The following is a 19,098-nucleotide window of genomic DNA, read 5'->3' as shown; positions in this document are numbered from 1 at the left end:
TTTTTATAAAGGGAATTGCCAAGTAATAGAGTGGAAATTACCAAAGCCAGCATGAAATGGCAACCATTATGTCTTTTATGGGTTGGGGATTTTAATTGTAAAGTTTTGTAAGTTCAGTTCTCAGGGTGAGTGTGGGTTGGAAGATATTGAAGGGCAGCCCCTGAATCACTTCACTCACTCTCCCCAGGGCTATGCACTAAAGTCTATTCTTATGGCCAATGATTTAAGCTTTCTAAATAATGATGGTTGTATGCCTTTTTTGGATCATCTAACTTTCACTGGTGGTGGTAGAGCCAGCAAGATTTGATTTTATGTTATTTGCAAAGCACTTCACCACCTTGGTCCTGGATTTCAAAGTCAAGCCAAATTGTGCAAGTGATCATAACCCTCTCATTGCTTCATTTGACCTACAGCCAAGTAGAGGGTGTGGCGATAATTGCTCAATCTATTTTAACTCTAACAAAGGATGTAGGCTAAACTGGGGACATGAAAACTCGGTACAATTCAAGGCAGATACTATTATAAGTAATTATAACCTAATAGACAGATGTTTACAGTTAGATTCTTCCCCCGCAGAAGTGGTTCGGGCGTTCAACCTATTTTGCAGTGATGTAGCGCAGAGGCTGTCCAGGTAGGTCACCCAAAAGTAATCGCTCAAGGCGCAATGGTTTAATACAGAATGCTCCAAAGCCCACAAGGAATTAAAAAGTGCACTACGTAATTTCCCCCATGACAGGAAGCTGATTAAAGCCACAAGGAATACATACAAAAAGGTGATTGAAGATAGGAAAAAGGAATTGAGGAATATGGCATGGGAGGATCTGGAATAAGCTGGCTTACTCAAAGATTCCAAAACATTCTGTGAAATCCTTAACTGTCCATTGTTTACAGAAGAGGTGAGGCAGATGGACTTACTGATCCTAGGTAACACGTTGAAAGCCCATTTTTCAGGCATTTTTAATCCTTTAACTTGGGGGCCAGAGGACAAACCAGGGAAAATAGTCATTTAGACCTACCTTTAGCCACTGAACTAAGTCTATCCATCACAGTGGACAAGGTGGAGGTTGCTCTATCACAGGGCATTTCTCTGAAAGCCCCTGGCCCCGATTGGGTGCCTCTTGACCTTTTAAAAAATAATCTTAAGCTGTGGACTCCCTTGCTTACAAATGTCTTCAAATCAGCCATGGAAGGAAACAATAGTGCTCCCAGTCTTCAAAAAAGGTGCAAAAAGTGACCCGGCATGCTATAGGCCCATTATATTGATAGATGCCATGGCTAAGGTTCTGGGCAGGGTCCTCCTTGCATGCTTAGAAGATTGGGCTTCAGAAAATGGGATCATGTCCAATACTCAATATGGCTTTAGGAGAGGGCGAGGTACAACTGATCAATGTCTTAATTGATCTCTAATTATCAACAAGCACGTTAGGTCCATAAAGAGCTCTATCCATCTGGCCTTTATGGACCTATCCAGCGCTTTTGACACTGTCAACCAATATAAATTTTGGGCTATGTTGGAAGGCATGGGTGTGGAAAAAGCGCTAGTAACCCAGGTTTCATCCAGTACCACAGTCACAAAAAGATATGGCAGTAATGAGGAAACAACTCTTCCAATTATTTTTATGGGGGGGGGTCAGGCAAGGATGGATCCTAGCCCCCTTCCTGTTTTTCATATATAGAAATGGGGTGGAGGCTTTCTTATTAAGTAAGGAACTTGATTTTCCCAAAATCGACAATAAACCTGTCCAGCTTTTATCTTGTGCAGATGACACATTTGTATTACCTAGGACAGCTATGAGTTTACATAAATTTCTTGATGCTTTTTTGCAATTTTATGATCTCTCTTGATTTAAAAGAAAACTTTATGAAATCATACGCAAAGGTATGTGGGCCATAAACCCCGAAAACTAAAACCTTTATTGTGCAGGGTAAGAAAATATTAAAGGTCAGGTTCCGTAATTTCTCATACCTGGGCAATCTTTTTAACAATCAGTTGACATGGGAACCACTTTTAACTTTAAGAGTGCAGCAGACAAGTAGGGCAGTGGATGCACTATTCCGTTTTGCTTGTAAATTGGGGCATAAGCCTTTGAATGAATTAATTACCCGTTATAGAGCCAAAAGTCTTTCTATTGCCACGTATGGAGCTGGGGTTTGGGGATACGCTAAAAGCGAACAGCTTCTAGTAATGGAAAACAAATTTATGAAAAGATTACTGATGCTGCCATATGGAACTTTAGTTTGAATGTATAGAAGACCGTATAGGCAGTGCCCCATTGCTTCTATAGGCCTGGATATGGACCTCCGATTATTTAACTTTTTTGTGTGATGTTATCAAAGACTTCCTAAAATCAGACAATGTTTTAAAGATTCCATTGTTTCAATATTTAAGGAGGAAATACCATGAGATTGGTTTGTAAATTTGTTTTGAAAACCCTGAAGGAATTCCCCTGAATGCCAAAAGAATTATCAAGGAGGCATACTGCTCCAGGGACAATAGGCTTATTAGGGGCATATGTATCAAGCGATTTTTTTACTCGCAAACGCTGCGATTCGCAAAAAACAGCGTTTGCGAATAAAAAATCGCTAAACGGTATGTATGAGTCATTTTTCAGCGCAAAGTTAAGGAATCGCTAATTTTGCGATTTCTTAACTTTTCGTAAGCATTTAAGAAATCGCAAATTGCGATTTCTTAAATGAAATGTAACAGGCAACAAAGTTTTGCGAAAAATCCTTAAGAAATCGCAAATTACCACCAACTTCTAGTTGGTGGTAATTTGCGAATTCTTTTAAAAATGCACTTTTTTTAATTTTAATAAGTGCCACGTGGCGCACATACATGCCCATAGGGCATGTATGTGCGCCATATGTCCACACATGCTGATTTCAGGGGTGCATCAGGGTGTCATCTTGACACCCTTGCACCTTTGCAATTATTCTCAAATTGCGATTAGCAAATTGCGAATCGCAATTTGAGAATTACTTCCCATTCATTCCTATGGGTCTCCTGGCCCATAGGAATGAATGGAAAGGTATTCCTTAATTGCGATTTCGCAATTTGCTAATCGCAATTAAGGAATTTTAAGAAATCGCTAAATATTAGCGATATTTTAAATACATCCCATTTTGCGATTCTCAAATAGCGATTCTCAAAAAATCGCTATTTGAGAATCGCAAATTCGGGTTTTGATACATATGCCCCTAAGTCACTAACATGGCAATATGGGAGACCCCCACTTGCTCCCTGCCCCTGCACATTTTTATCTATCATTCTCTATTAAGTCCCAATTGCGATTTTATTTAACCAGGTTTTGTTTATGCACTGTGCACTTTTTGCTTGCATTTCCTCACCAAGGAGAGTGGTCAAAAAAGCTTATGCCATGCTCATGTGACAATGCCTCCGTTCGAAGCACTGTGCACTTTGTATTATTTTGCAAATTGTATAAATCAAAGAGAACTAGATTTCGGCTACCATTATTATGGAATATTTGACCATGTTCGTATAATGATGGTTTCAACATGTTACTGTCACTAGCTATGGCTGAAATCGGTACTGCAGTAGCTAATTATATAAGAGCTTTCATTGCAATCAGAAAGCGTTATGAGTAAAATCTGTATAGAAACTACTAGGGTTACAGTCAGTTGTTTACATTGTTCTTCTGTAAAAGCTTAATGTGATATAGCTGCAGCTTACAAAGTGTTTCTTTTAACTCCTCTGTGATTTTTGTATGCATTGTATTTTAAAGTTTTTAATCTGTAAACGTTCATGGTTCTCTGAGCCAAAATAAATGTATTCTTGACTTGACTAGTAGTTAAAAACTATAAAACATATGAAAAAAAAATCTTTAAACAATATAAAATACATTGAAAAGACAGTAGACACAAAATTGCAAAACAATAAATAAGCAAAAGAAAAATGAAAGACAGCATGAAAAACACACAGAAAAATAGTATCTACTCTCTACTAAACATGGAGTTGTTGCCAGCAGGGAGTTGAAGGCATGGTCTAGCCGCCAGCCAGGGTATGTAGCCAAGAAAGTTGACAGGTATTCATTTGTCACAGTATTTCATTTGAGATGTTATCAGTGATGCCATCTATGAGGTCAATTAATGTTTAACGTGCCATGTAGTATGTGAGGTTATAAGCAGGGCATGGAAGAGGTTAGACTTTAACTGGTACACACACACACACACACACACACACACACGCACGCACATACACACACACACACACACTTAACTAGACACAAGCTGTGATAGCGACTGTGATTATGGATAGGTCAAACTTTGCTTCGAAACCTCTGTTTTTGTTTGCTAATAATTTTGATGCTTTTTGATGAATTTGCACAAAACTCTCCAATTAACTGATCCTCTGTTTGTGTTCAACATGGCTATTTTTGGGCATATCCATTTTAGGGATGGGGCAAATAAAATTTTGATATCTAGTTAAAATGAAACTGGGCCAATAGCCCATCAATTAAAGCAATTAATCTAAAAACGCACATTCATACTTTTCTTTCTACAGTGTGGTGAAAAAATGCCAAGCTATTGCAGTACAGCATCAGCGATTGATTCTTAAACTAACATTTCATTTGTAATTAATACTGTTAGTGAAAATGCATCTTCAATTGATTCTTCTTGCTTCCTGGTTTTGGGTAAATACCTTTTATTTAAAAAAGAAAAGAAAATACCCATGAAAACATGCCATGAAAAAACAACATATTCATATGTGCACAGTGTAACTAGCTATTTATTCCCCTTGTTGAGGGAGAAGCATCACGACCCACTTGAAGCTATGTGTACACTGGCCAACTGTATCACTGCATTGGCTAATCCCCACTGATAATGTATATGCATTGGTAAGAAAAGTTGGCTAAGATACTGTTGTAATTAGATTCCTTTTTTTAGGTGCAGTATAATATAGTGAGTAAAATACCCCATGTAAAGGCCATTGTTTATTATTCCATTATTTCTTCCAGAAATGATGCACTAAGGTAATATTGACATTTGTATTTCTTACAACTACCCCATTCACCCCAGACTTTACCACTGTTTCAGTGTAATTCACTCTTCCCTGCAGGTAAACAACTACATCGTCTTTAGAGCTTCTTATGTATGCTTCTCAGCAGACTTAAATCTGATGTAAATCCTATGGAACACCTATCAGGCACGGCGTCCATTTTATCACTTGATTTGATCATAATGTGGTCTGTTAGAGACATTGGAGTAGATACAGGTAGATTTTGCAGCAAGAATGATGGAACAGTGTTGTAAAAAGCGGTACATGACGCCTTTTTAATTTCTGGAAGTCCAGTCAGCAGATCACTGATCTTCATAATTTCAGAAAAACAATAACATTCTTCATTGATCTTGAGGATATAACTGTACACAAAATCAAATCATATTGAATGCACTGCATACAGATTTCACAAATAGATTTGCCAGGATGCATAAACATCAAAGGAAATACTGTACCACTCAGCAAATAATAATAACTTAGAAAAAACATAGAGAACCTTCTTTTCAGCAAAATGCTGTGCAATCCTGAACTCTTAAAGACAATCACTGAACTTTGAAAATTCCCTGTCATTTATAAACTTAACAACCAACGCATTTGCTGCCATTGCTCCCATCCAGGGGGCGCATATCTAAAGGTTGTATGTGATCTCAAAGAAAAATTATTTCATGGAATACCATTACTGAGAAAGCATTTCGCCTAAGTTCTTTAATGGAAATTTGCATTATGAATGGCATTTACTATTTCATAGAAACCAAAATCATTGAATGTATTTTTGTCAAAACTAGCATTTGCATGCTTTTCTTAAAGGTGTATATGCAATTGTTGCCCATCTTACTTTCAGAAGCATGTTTGTTTGAGTGCTATATTTCAGGAGACATTACTACAGATGTCTATCTTTTACATTTTAAAACAATTACTTCAGATGCTTTTAGTCTGCTCACCTTCCTTGTCCTCTAAAACCTCATAAACTCATCCTGGACTCCTGAAGTCCACCAATCCCTGATCTAGTGGCGACTGCTGCTGATATGAAATGAAGGGTAGCGTGTGGGAAAAACAATAAATAAATAAAACTTACCTTCCTGCTGCCATCCACTACCTCTGTGATCCACTGCTCCCGTGCCTCGCTGCGATGCTCCTCTGCTCCAGGAACTGCAGTCCACATGAGCACAGGCACCCAGACTTCCCAGAATCGCAAGAAGTGCTGGGATTGGCCTGAACTGGCTTGTTTTTTGCTTCAAAAAGAACTGGAAGCCTGTGCCTGCTGTTTTCTCCACCCGGCAATACAGCTCGGGTTGGGGAGATGTTGCAAGTCGGTTTGGCCAACCTGAGATATGCTGGCCTAACCGAAATGTGCACTGACAGCAGTGCCCTGTGCCCACCACTCCTGCTGCTGATGGCCCTGACCCCAAGTCTCGGCTGACGGCTTCGACTCCTACAGGTGAAGTAATATTCTAACAAAGCAGTTTTATTGATTGCCTTATGATCATTTTATTTTACATTTTGATCTGCTGCTTCCAGCATTGGGGCAACACACCTCTGCCTTAATGGAGGAGCTGTCCCTGTCCTGATCCCTAAAAGCCTTTTCTACCGCTAAACTCCATCAATGTATGAACCCTAAAACCCCTCACTACTCCTACTACCCATCCCTGAACTCTAAGAATCCATCACTATGCCTAACACGACCCAGCCCTGATCCCTGAAAAACCCTCGCAATTCCTAAAATTATCACATCGCTGAACCTTGAACAGCCCATAACTACCCATAAACTGCACCCCTCCCTGGCCCCTAAAAAAACATCACCACCCCTAAACAACACCCAACCTAGATTCATAAAAACTCCTCACTACACCATACACTGTCTATCCCAGATCCCTAAAAACCCATCATCACCCCTAAACTCCACCATTACTGATCCCTATAAACTCTTTCTGGCCCATAACTCCACTAATCTGTGAACCCTAAAAACTTCTCAATACCCCTAAACCCCACCCATCAAAAACACAATGAAACACTTTCAAATCTAAACTCTACCCATTTCTGAACCTTAACCTCTTCAATGCCCGTGACGAGCTGGTCTCGTCATGGGCCGCGGTTGCGCTGTGCCCATGACGAGACCAGCTCGTCACAAACCCCGCCCGCTAATGCAACGGCCGGCACAGGGCGGGGAAAGGGGCGGGCACTGAAGGGGTTAAACAGCCCCTTACAACCCATACAATCCACCCATTCCTCAACCCTAAAAACCATCGCCACCCCCAAACACCGCTAAAAACCTCTCATCAGCCCTAAAACATCAACCATCCCTGAACCCCAAAACCTCTAATTTCCCCTAAACTGCACCCAATTTTGATGTAATTTTGTCATTTATCCTTAAAATTATCTTTCCATTTAAATGTTTCTTTTAATTTGTGATTTTTGTGTATTTACTTCAAATTGGTTTTCCATGATTTGGTTTCTCAGTTTTTGGGGTAACGTCCATTACAATGCAGGTATTACATCGCAATGCCTTTACAACGCAACTTTTACAACGCAAGTGACTTTACATTGCATGCCATTACAACACATACTATTACAACACGCGCCATCACAACGCATTCCAAGGTTACTAATGGAGAATTTTATGTTTTAGGGTGGGTATGGGTAATGGGGTAGTTGGAATTAGTAATTGTTACCCCTACGCTATCTAACACTTTCCGTACTGTTGCACTCACTGGAGTGGGAATAGAAATTTTTACCCCTACGCTATCCAACACATTCCCTACTGTTGCAGTCACTGGAGGGGGAATAGAAATTTTTACCCCTATGCTATCCAACACATTCCCTACTGTTGCAGTCACTGGAGTGGGAATAGTAATTATTTACCCCTACGCTATCCAACACTTTCCCTACTGTTGCACTCACTGAATGGGGAAAAGCAATTTTTACCCCCACGCTATCCAACAATTACCCTACTGTTGCACTTTAAGTATTGTGCATTGTAATGGTATGCGTTGTAATGGAATGCATTGTAATGAAATGCGTTGTAATGATAGAATTAAAAAATGCATTGTAATGGTATGCGTTGTAAAATCCTGCGATGTAATCGTGGTTGCGTTGTATAAACTGCGATGTAAAAGCATGCATTGTAATTGTTTGCGTTGTAACGTCATATATTCTAGTTTTTGTTTTTCCATTAATTGACACACATCTTATCTGAATTGTCTTAATATAGCACATGTTAGTGCCAATGCAAGTTTTCTCATCGCAGTGTTATAAGATACAGAGACTTACTGAAGCATGTGACAAGGGTATATTTGAAACATTAATATTCAGTTCAGCTGCCCTAGAGGAGAGGACTCCAGTATCTAGATGATGTCACCTCTCTTTAAAGATGCTGTTTGATAAGCCAACATCAAACAGGCTAACCCGCTCATGAACAGCAAAATACCCATCAAGCAAGGCTTTTAAAGTCCTGGGCGCTTCACAAAGAGTCTGAGTTCGTTGGCCACCTGAGGCTCGTAGGATTGCTGGAAATTATTTAATGCCTCAACTGTATGTTTTGAAATAAAAGAATAATGCATTTCTTTTGGAAGTGGCATTGTAATACTTGTCAGGATCATAGGAAAGGACAGTCTTTAATCTGTCTATTGATTTATTTGATTACTTATGCATTCATTTATGTTCTCCTATAGCTCTTTGTTTCTACTATACTATATCCGTACTATAATAGTGCTATCACACCAGGACACTTCGAAGTACATTTTGAATTGACAGGTAAGATGTTAGTAAATATATTTGATAATAAATACTGGTGTTTTTCCAAAAGTATTAGATTGGTTTTAGAAGAGCATTGGATACTTTTGACTTTGGTCCATCAAAAAAATAAGTAATGGTTGCTAGGAATTGAAAAGACAATTAGCACTCTTGAAGGGATAGGTAGAAGAGTTTGTGTCCGCTGTAAGAATCTGGTCAGTGAGGCATTACCTGGTTGTTCTCTCAAGGATGACTGATCGTGCTCAAGATACTGGGGTCATGCAGACCCAACATCCTGTCTAAGTTGTTCCAATATATTCCTGCGGATTATCAAGAATAGCTGATCTCATTCAGCCCAGAGCTGAGTGCCTGTTTTTATGTATTTGCACTCTCTAAAAAGAGAGGTAATCTCAGCTCACTGTTTTTACCTTGTTCTGTTGGCGGTTCATGCACTACCTCTGGGAATTTCCAAGTTATGTGTATGCAGGTTAGATGGTGTAAGTGAAAACAAGCATTGGCAATGCCAGTGCCTCTAGTCTTAACTAATGGCCTTATTACGAGTTTGGTGGTCCTCTGCAGCACTGCCACCGCTGCACTAGCAGGAGGACCACCTGCCCTCTGGATTCTGATTTGAATACAGGGTGGGCTGGTGGTGCTGCAGGGGTCTGACGGCAGCGTCTGTGAGACAGCACCTGCAGTGTGTTCCTGCATGGTTTGGCATGCACCATGTTGTGAATGCCACACCGTGCAGGAACAGGGATGCAATTCCAGGGGGGCACAGGCTGTGCCCCCTCGCATGCATCCCAAGGCACAGAAGGGGCTGGGGGCCCTGATGGAACCCCTTCAGTTGCACCTCTGCGACCCATTTCATGGCGTTGGAAATGCAACTCAAATATGCTTAGCGGTGCTGCACTGGCACCGCCAGCATATTGCTGTCCCTTCCCGCTGCATCACCGATGTGGTATGCTGGATCGCAGGAGAGGCGGCAGTCTTGTGGTGGTCCAACCACCACACTTGAAATACGACGAGCGGACCAGCAGTGGTGGTGGCGGTCGGACTGCCACTGCAAGATCATCAGTCCTAGGGCCACCGTATTGGACACAGGCCCTAAGTGTCCCTCTCGAGTCAAGCAGCAGCTTGAAGTCTCTAACAAGCTTGCAGTCTTTCAAGCCTTTGATAAATGTCCCTTGCAAGTCAGATGTAACTGCTTTAAATGTCTTTAAAAAAGCCCAGAGCATGTGGCTTAAACATAAACATTTACATATCTACTTCTGCTGATCTGATAAATTGTGCTTGTTTTCGATAGTACAAGTAAAATTCAAAAGCTGGTTAATGATGATGAATGAATATTGCAAATTTCAATACATTTATTTTTTTACATTTCTTACAAAGTAATCATGACCATCACCTCCGTTTATCTTGTAGACAAGCCCATCATCTCCGGTTTTCTCAGAACACTCACAGTCAGGACACCATCAGACTGAAGGCTAAGAAGTGCAAAAAAGAAACAAAGGCAGCAGGCCTTTCTCATTTATGCATTCAGGATCTGGAACACCCCACAATCCATCATGACCGCCACAACACTGACCTAATTTAGGAAAGCATTCCAAAACTTTAAAGAACACTACTTCGCAAAGCATTAACTATCCACAACCCAGCTTTCTCTCCTATTACTGTTAATATTATGTTTGTCTGTGGCTTAGGAACTTTTAACTATTTTCCAGGCATGGCCGGTACAGGTAAGTGTGGTGGGGCAGGGCGGGGGGGGGGGCAGAGTTGACAGATGACAAAATAGGGAAAATAAAAAAATAAATAAAGCCACTTACCTTGCGCCAAGTCGTCAATACGGCGAACGCAAGGTAAGTGGTTTTCTTTTTTTTAAATTTATTTTCCCTATTCTGTCATAGGGTGACTTCATCCTGCCAGCCCCATCCCCAATGCCTCATCACTCTTATTTGCACCTGCTGCACCTACTGGGTTCACGCGATATAGTCTAGTCAAATTAGTTAAAAAAATGGGCTAACCTAGAACTAATTGCAATACAATTTCTGTGAGTGGATTGTTATTGACATTTTTCCGTAGAAAACGATGGTGAAAAGTCTACCACTCTATCATGACGCGTTAATCCAATATGGCGGATTTTTCAAAATGGCTGCCCATTATTTGAGATATAGGGTATAACTGTTTATATGCCCATGTGTGGTATCATTTTATATGTTTTTAGGGACGGGAAAGTCAAAAATAACATCAAAAATTGTTTCTGATGACCATAATATCAAATTGGGATTAATACAATAAACACCGATAATTATATGTTAATATGCCAAACATAGTTTTGACATTATTTTTTATTTACATTTTTTTAACATCATTTGAAAAGGATAAACAAATTTCAACTAGATAATATAGCACTTCTCAATAGGACACTGACAAATGAAACTTGTTAAAGAGATAAATTCAAACAGCACTCCTCAGTATAAGAATAGTATGATTTCAATCATCGTCCATGTCCACTTCCATGGAATTGCAACAGCTTATTCCTCGACAATCCGTGCATGCATCTGTGCGCACTATTCCCTGTCTTTTGCATATACATTGCAGAGTCGCACATTGACTATTGCTACAGCCACATTTCACAAATTTTAATAAATGATCTGATGCTGGTGCTTGACTCATTCTAATGGGAGCCAATCTTCCATCTTTCACTTCAAATCCCCACTGTAATGGATCCATATGAATACCCATCAACTGCTGCACCTGATGATATACTCTGAGAGAAGGAAATTTGCAGGCATCCTCTGTATGAGGCAAGACTTCCGGTTTCACATGTATTGTTGATTTTGTTGCCTTTGAAGTGAAAGTTCGAAGTCTCATATCATGTAGTGTGCTGTCTCCTGTTATTCTTCCATACAACTCTATATTAGCATTAAGACCAGCATTTTCAATTTCTTCTGTTGATTTTTGTGAACTTTGGAATACGGCAGCACTTTCTTTGAAGCTGCCTGATTTTCTTAGCAACTTTATGGAGTCACCTTTTCCTAATCCAAATGGTTTGGAGGTGGTATCACATCCTAATACGGCGTGAGCAAAAAAGATGTGTGAGCAGACGTCCTTACCTAAAGCTTTTGCTAATTTACTAATATCATACACAGTTATGTTTTTGGAAGATTTCTTAGGTTCTGGGCAAAGGAAAATATCAAATTGGTTTTCTTGAAAATGATAAAGGAGTAGTATGAGAAGATCGGTGTCCTCGCCAACAATGGCTGTAGGTGAGTTTTGGCCGACTCAATAGCCTCCAAAACGACCATGAAGTCTGCATCACTATGAGCTTGCTTTGTTTTACACCCAGCTTCTTGTAACTTTTGCGATAATTGATCAATGAAGGCTTGTTTATTTTCATTATTACTCTTAATGACCGTTGAAAATTTTCCAGTTGGAGTCCCAGTGGCGATAATGCCCATCCCATGAAAAGTACCATGGTCATCTATTGTAATAATATTGTGATCAATATTATCAGCTGCATATTGAACGAATTTCGGAGGACTTTCAGAAGGTTCCACAAGGACAGGTATAGTATTTTCTCTTTCTGCTGCAGCTGAACATTCAAAACGAAGAACTTCTGAATAGGAGCTGCAGAATCCCATATGATTTACTGCTTCAACTACAAATCTCGAGCTTATGTTGTCATGTAATTGAACTGCCAGCCCTAACTGCAACGGTGCAACTAAGACTCGTGGGCACACAGCTTGCATAATTGCCTGTCCTATAGAATCTACTTTTCTCTCTCTGTTGGTTTTATCAGTAACAAAAACTGATAATAAGAGCCTTAACGAATCAGGAATATAGCTCACATTATAGTCAACACTACTCATGTTTTCAATGGGTGGATATGTTTCTGGTTCTACAGGGATGTCTTTAATATCATTTCTTATTATTATTTCAGCAGCTGCCATAAGGAGATTGTTTCGATCCTCTTCAACATCTTCATGGCTATGACTGTGGTACTCTTGCAATACATGAGCAGCTGTACTTTTAAAAGTAACGACCTCAGCAGTCCCTGCAACTGTTGCTATGAAGATTTCATCTTCAAAATGCTCTTTGAGTTTTTGTTTCATATACTTCGAACTGTATGGTTCGCTATCTTCTGGCAGTAATTCTCGCATTTTATTAACAAGTTCTTTAACAGTAGTTTGTTCTTCATCATTTGCCTCCATGTATTTAACTACTTGAAGAAAAGTTTCCTGGCATACTGAGTCCTCTGGTCGACCTGAAGATATTGGAGCGTTATCAGTGAACTGCCCGGGAATGAATTTTCCAGTATAAAAATTGACGTAACACTGTTTGTGGTAGCATGCATCTACAGCATGTAAATCAGACACATTTTGGATACGTCTCTTAACTTTGTCTGCCCATTCATCATTGCGTTTGTTGCATTTTTGTAAAACTGATGATTTGAATTCAACTGGTCGTGCATTAAACCACACATTATTTTTCCTCTCCCTGAAGTTTAAACTTAACTCAGTACCAGAGAAAAAACAATTTTTTCTAAAAATCAAACGGGGTTTCACACGACCGTAGAACACGAGAAGTTGTGGGATCTAATTCTTTCTCTTGGAACGGAGTTTTCAAGTTAACAAAACGCGCTCTACATTTCTTGTGAACTTTCTGCCCAACACAAACGTGAAACTTAGATATTTTTCTCGCATGTTTTTTGAATTCCAGTCACTCCTCTTTCAGTGAGTACAGATACATCGTCATCTTCTTGAAACACCACATCACAAATGAAACACTTTTCTACGTCCATTTTCACTGTATCTCACAGCGACTCGCAAGAACCTGTAACACATAAATGAAACATTTTTGAGTGACAAAAAAACAAATAATAACAACAAAGTTACAAAACAAAACACTAACAATAGCAAACTTTTTTTTTCAAAAGTTAATTGTAATATTTACGTTCCTTCACACTTTGTCATATAAGTCAACGAAAAAATTATACAAACTTTGTCTATATTCCGCGATTATTTGATATTATGGTCATCAGAAAAAAATGTTGATGTTATTTTTTACTTTCCCGTCCCTAAAAACATAAAATGATAGCACACATGGGCATGTAAACAGTTATACCCTATATCTCAAATAATGGACAGCCATTTGGAAAAATCCGCCATATTGGATTAACGCGTCATGATAGAGTGGTAGACTTTCACCATCGTTTTCTACAGAAATATTTCAATAACATTCCACTCACAGAAATTGTATTGCAATTAGTTCTAGGTTCCGCAACAAATTGACTAGTCTAATAGTTGGGACAAAGATTCTCCTGCTGAACATTATAAGGATATTACAAGTTACCAAGGAGTTTTATGAATATCTAGAGAAACGAGGTTGAAGACCAAGTTCCTTTATAAGATTATGGAACTCTGAGTCAGATGTAGGTGTTTAAGAGGCCATCACAAAGTTGATGGGATGTGGTTTCAACATATAAATTTACATGCTTACATTTGCTATTTTAATGATTTTTGCTTGTTTTACATAGGATACATAAAAATGCCAAATTGCCTTATGACAAGTGAATAGAGCAGGTATCTTTAAAATGTCTTGATTGTTGTCACAGGAAGTGATGACACCTGACTACAGATTGGTACTAGCAGTCAATGGTAAATGGTAATGGTAGGAGTCAAATATCTAACATTCGGTCACTATTTTTTTAGGTGGATGTGTACATGTGCACAAGTGAACTGCTGTCACTGACAGTGAGGATAACCAGTGGCAGGATTGAGTTGACCCAGTGCACTATACTGAGCGCTGTATTGGGAGGGAGCATAATTTGAGTGGCATTAGAGCAGCTCAATTGATAAAGATTATTGACTAAAAGCAGAAATGCATATATTTTTATTTTTATTTTTTGTTAAACATGAGGCTGGTCAAGCCTAAAAACCAAGTAAACAAACATGCTAAAAATTGAGGGGTGGGTTGTTACATCACAGGATGCTGGACCACATAAAAGAAACAAACATGGCTCATGCGATATTCACATTACTTAGGGCCAATAAGAGAGGTTTAAAGCAATTAGTCAGTTGATCATCAAAATGCATCATTCATTAGATTAATGAAAATTATTCATGTTGTCAGAAATACAGTTAAGTCTCACACTAATCATGCGTACAAAACAAATTGCAAATAAAAAAAGAACGCCATGAAAGTTATGTTCAATCACTAAAAGTGTTACACTTATTATTTCAAAATAAGTTGCCAACCACTGTATGATATAGGTCCCAGTTCCTAATTCGAACAGAGAAATGTTAGTGGGGTATCCTCAGTTGATGTGTCCATGCCTGCTGTTTAGCCAAAATAAGAAGGGGCTGGCATGCTAGGTAGGAGCTTAATTAGGGGATTTAAGTGATGGTCCCCATAACATGAGTCACAAACAAGCTACCTTCAATATACGCTCTTAAGAAAGTGCCTGAATTGTTAATTCCTACTTTAAAGACTAGGGTAAAATGAAGACCCTGGGAGTTCATTTCCTTGACAAAAACTGGAGGGAGTATTCCAGTTTTAAGCAGGGTTGTAAGTTCTTGGTTCCAGCGTTGATTAATTGCCACATCCTGCATCATCTTTCAGTTTGGCACAATAAACTGCATTAAACATACGTTTTAAGGCATTGCAGACTAAATATATGCACCTTTTGTATTGCCTTCGATTCCTCTAACAACAAACATAGATGTAGGTGACAGTATTCTACTGTGCCCATTCCGTTCTTGAAACCAAACAAGACATTAGAAAATGTGTCACTGTTCATTTATCTAACCTTTCAAGCTAATTGACTAGAGTAAATCATATGTCTTTGCAAGTGAAATCAATGTTGGAGATGGAACAGGGCAGGAGTGGACTGTGTATTTTAAATTGGTCTACTTTTATGATCATAGTATCCAACCATGAACTAAAACATATTTAGAACACTTGATCATAACAAACTGCAGGATGTTAGAAATTAACAGATTTTTATTTCACTTTGCAGCTTTGTTTTTTAGATCTGTATTTTGACATGGGAACCCCTAATTGAGCTTCACTCAAGATAATGGTACGGTTTTGACCTGTAACCTCAAGTGCCCATCTTTTAAAATAAGGTCAGCTGTTGCACAGCTGTGGTAAGGTTCTCAGAGTTGCCTGCCTCTGAACATTTGCGCACAAGCCTGTGAACATGTACAGGCTGAGTGAGGAAGATTGCTGCCAAACTCAGCCTGACATGTGTGCACAGGTACCACTGTGAGAGATGGGGCCCAGACTTAAATTGCTATGATTTGATTGGAGGCTAAAAGAGAGTACATCATCCCATCTTGAGTATCATGGGGCAGATTTATGCGCCACTTTTGCGTCACTTTTAACATGGGAAAAGTGACGCAAAAGTGGCGCAAGGGGCTCATAAATCTGCCCCATGTGTATTATATTGCATGTGTAATGTTTTCACTGTACACTTTGTAAATTGTGTTTTACAGTAACTGGTCTGAATCACTGTCTTGTATATAAATCATGAATCCCTAGAATTTAAATATGAAGACAGTTTGGACATTTCTGGAATGCTTTACATAATTCATAATTTAACTTTTTCCTCTGCATCAACTCCTAATGAGATTCATGCTTTTAGCTGCCTTTCTGAGTGACTTAATTACTCATCTGTACCACCTGGTAGATCTAAGTCCAGTGAACACAACAGGCTCATTTCAGGGAGATGAGGCTTCTCCTGCTAGAGGAAGTGAGCAGAGTTGCAATTTCCATAGCTGTTTTGACAACTCCCTGAATTACCTCAGAAGATGATCCCTCATGGTACAAAAGTTAAACATTTACTTCAGTCACCATTGGTGGTTTCTTAGATGTTTTGGTGGGAAGAGACTAGGGATGGGTGGATAGAGTTTGATTCCATGAGTAGATGTGCCACAATTTTGGAGAGAGCTGCCACAGTTTATCCGTCCAAATTGCAATGCAAGGGTGGAACAGGTAAAACCATGATCGTTGATATTTTCTCAAAGGAGTGGAAAGTTGATGTAAGTGAGGTTTGATGTGCACATTATCAATCATAGGAAACTTCATATCTCTTTTTAAATCACCATAGAGTCTCATAAAAATAAGGAGAAGTCTGCAAGAATGCAGGAAAGCCAAGCCCGAGCTGATGTCCCCTATCCATAGTTTGAGACCTCCTGGCTTGTATTTTGGGCTTTGTAGACCCTCTTTTGGGCAGATCAAAGCAGCTCCCTGATTCCTCCTCAGAATCAGTAAAACATGGAATTGCTGGGAACCCTCAAGGAGAGGGTCTCTTGGATGTTTATGTAGTAGTTATGGTGCTCTATGAGTATGTTATGATATATTGTGGTGTGTATCATTCCTGAGGGTTTTCAGGCGCTGAGCAGGGAAGGAGTCTTACCTCTTAGGTCTGCAGCTTTTTGTGGAAGCCTAGAAGCAGGGAGGAGGCTCTGATGTGAAGTGGAATGTAGTTCACAGTTTGGGAGTGATGTGAGAGGAGGCTCGACCTCCTTCTCTGTTTCTTCATATGCGTGGAAAGTATGCGAGTAGGCATCCAGCATTGCAGAGGTGTCTAGGTGGCTGATGGATAGAGATGCGACTGTTCAGAAAGCCAGGTCCTGAGTTGTGTATTCCTTTGAATGTGTTGTTGAAGAGTTTGAATTGGGAACGCTTGTGTTTTGGGAGCAAGTTTTAGTTCCCAGATGTGTGGTGTGATGTGTGTCTTGCGGGCAAGGTTGTGGATGAGTCTGGCTGCCACATTCTGAGTGGTTTGGAGCCTTTTGGCGAGCTGATTAGGGATTCCAGCATAAAGGGCATTCTTTTAGTCCAGCCTGCTGGTGATGAAGGGGTAGGTGGTGGTTTTTCTGGTGTTGGCCAGGAGCCATTTGAAGATTTTCTTCAGCATCCTTAGGGTAAGAAAGTATGCTGTCGCTACTGCATTGACATGGGCAGTCATGCCCAGCATTTTGTCAATGATGACCCTGAAGTTTCTGGAGTGGGGGTTGGGAGATGGGGCTGTAGACCTGAGGTTGGCCAGTCACCATCTGGAGTACCACAGTGAGGTGTTTTTTCCCCAAAGATCACTACTGCTGTTTTGGCAGTGGTTGATACAGTTGAATTTCATATAATTGGCGACTTCAGTCATACACATGGTGGACTTGTTCTTCATGCTGGGGGTTTGCCTGAGAGGGTCAAGTTGTGTGTCATCTGCGTAGGAGAGGATGTTGATGTTGTGAGCTTGGATGATGTTGGCTAGCAGAGTTGTGTATTTATTTAATAGTGTAGGGCTGATGGATGGGGTACTCCACAGATGAGTTTTCAGGCTTCCGAGGTGTCTGGTGCCAGGTTGACTGCTTGTGTTCTTTCCTTCAGGAGAGAATAGATTAAGAGAAGTGCAGATCCTTTACTACCAATCTTGTGTAGGCGTTTGATTAGGATGGTGAATTGAAAGCCGCTGAGTGGTCCAGTAGGATGAGGGCTACTGTTTCTCCTCTCTCAAGCATCATGCAATGTCATCTGTTGCAGCAACTACAGCTTTTTCATACTGTGGTTGGGTCCGAATATGGACTGTGAGGCATCAAGGACCTGGTGCTTGACAAGGTGGTCAGTGAAGCATCTTTGAGGAGTTTGGTAATGTATGGGAGGAGGGAAATTGGTCTGTGGTTGGTGAGCTTGGTTGGATCCCCAGATGGTCTCTTTAAAAGGGCTATGACAGAGCAGGGTTTACTGGTTTCAGAGTTGATGAAGGTGTTGAAGATGGGAGTGAGTGCTTCGCAAATGGGGTGAGTTCTTTGTTGAAGGTGTGGTGGTGGTTGCAAGGGTCTGATGGGGCCCCGGAGTGGTTTGACTTCATGGTGGCTGCGATTTCATGTGTGGTGATGGTGGGCCATGTGGTCAGGGTATGCTTGCTGTGGGCTCGATGAGTGGGCACTACTGTTACCCTGATAATGGCAGAAGGCCTGGGATTATGGAGAGTATAGGCAATGAGAGTCATCTGTTGTGGAGGATTTGGGTGTCTGTTGTCTAGAATATGCTCAATCAAGAGACTATCAGTGCAGGGCAGGAGAAAGAACAAAAGGCTACGAGACCCCTGAAATCTATTTTGTTCCATTCGGGTGCAAGACATCCTATAAACAGTTGACCATTCATGTGCAGCATTTCAGGATCAGATGTGGGTGTCCTGGGGCAAGGTGTACACCCATCTACTGCGAAAGCATACTGAATGAATGAAATAATTTATAAAGTGCAACAAGCGCCCGGAGGTGACTTGATGCTTTGCGAAGCAAGGAAAAAAAGAAAGCCTCATCTAATGTCTTCCTAACAAACACCAG

The sequence above is a fragment of the Triturus cristatus genome, chromosome 4_1 (genome assembly GCF_964204655.1).
Source record: "Triturus cristatus chromosome 4_1, aTriCri1.1, whole genome shotgun sequence".
Taxonomy (NCBI): Eukaryota; Metazoa; Chordata; class Amphibia; order Caudata; family Salamandridae; genus Triturus; species Triturus cristatus.
Note: the sequence above shows the minus strand (reverse complement) of the source record.